This window comes from Canis lupus, chromosome 3 (genome assembly GCF_048164855.1).
Source record: "Canis lupus baileyi chromosome 3, mCanLup2.hap1, whole genome shotgun sequence".
NCBI classification, from domain to species: Eukaryota; Metazoa; Chordata; class Mammalia; order Carnivora; family Canidae; genus Canis; species Canis lupus.
In genome coordinates, this window is record NC_132840.1 from 54,232,665 (window position 1) to 54,234,009 (window position 1,345).

Sequence of the window (1,345 nt, forward strand, 5' to 3'; positions counted from 1 at the left end):
GCAAGAGACCCCTGGAGATGCTGGGAAGGTTGGTGTTCCAGCATGCCTGGGACAGGGCATGTAGCCCAGAGTGCAGCCAGCCAGAGAAGTGCTTGAAGGCCAAGTAGGTTGTCCTAGTGGAGGCAGCTCCAGATTTTGCACTTTGAATATATCAGGCACTTCTATGCATTCGTGGTGGATATGCCCTTTTTGTGGTGACCAACCTAGCAGTAGCGTGACTCCTTTACCACACAGACTTTTGAAGATTAGAGCTTCAATGTCTTTGGAAATATCTGATAATTGTCGGTAAAGAAAAAAGAAGAGCTGGGGAAATTTTAAGGTATAATTTCAGTAATTGCAAAAAAATAAAATAGATGGTTTTGCATTTTGATTGATTTCTTGAGCAAACTCTCCCCACGATGGTAATTATCAGGAATGCAAATATTGTATGCCATCATTTTAGAATAGGAAATTTGTGTCATTATTTCAAGTATAAAGTCACATATTAAACAAGTTTTATTTATGGAACCTGGCTGAAATTTCTCCTTAAAAGTTTAAGAAATATTTGGAAGTTTCAGATGCACTCAGTATTTAATATTTTCCTTAACCCTATGTATATTACATTTATATCAAATGAAGAAATGTAAAGAAATATAAAGAAATGTTCTTATCAAACTCTTTACACATAGAGCCAGATCATGCCCACGTTATTCTAGTGTAACTACACTAAAATATCGTTACTTTCTGACAGTGCTGATATGGAAAATGTTGGGAAGTAGTCCCCAAAAGCACTTTTTACTACTAGAAAACCTTCAACCTTTTTTACTGCATGCAAGCCACACAAGTAGGTGGGCAGGAGATAATGTCCTACGTGGAAGACCAATTTGGGCAAAAGCAAAACAGCATGAAAGTCAGGATATTCCTGAAAACTACAAGAATATTGGAACAAGGAAAGGACCTTCCTTCCTTTTAAACTGCCAAAGACACATAACTTAATTTTGCAGGGCTGGAAAGAAGAGATCAACAGGTGAAAATTAACCCTCTCAAAATCAAAACAAACATTTGTGTTTTATTTCTATCGTCAAATTTGTGAAATATGAAAGGTGACGCAAGGTAAACCTGAACGGCATGCCCAGTGAGGCCAGAAAGAATTTATGAGAGAAGCCAGTAATTCTGGCTGCCTCGCCACTGCCTTTATCCACCAGCCTGAACCCTCCTTTCAGATCATCTTCTCAAATTATCCATAGGAGATTTATTCACATACTCAATAAGAAAAATATTTCTAATTATATCCAACCATTCTTAATATGAATGAGAATTATGCAGGGACGCAAGACTGCCAAGACTCTTTCTGCCAAACAATTCC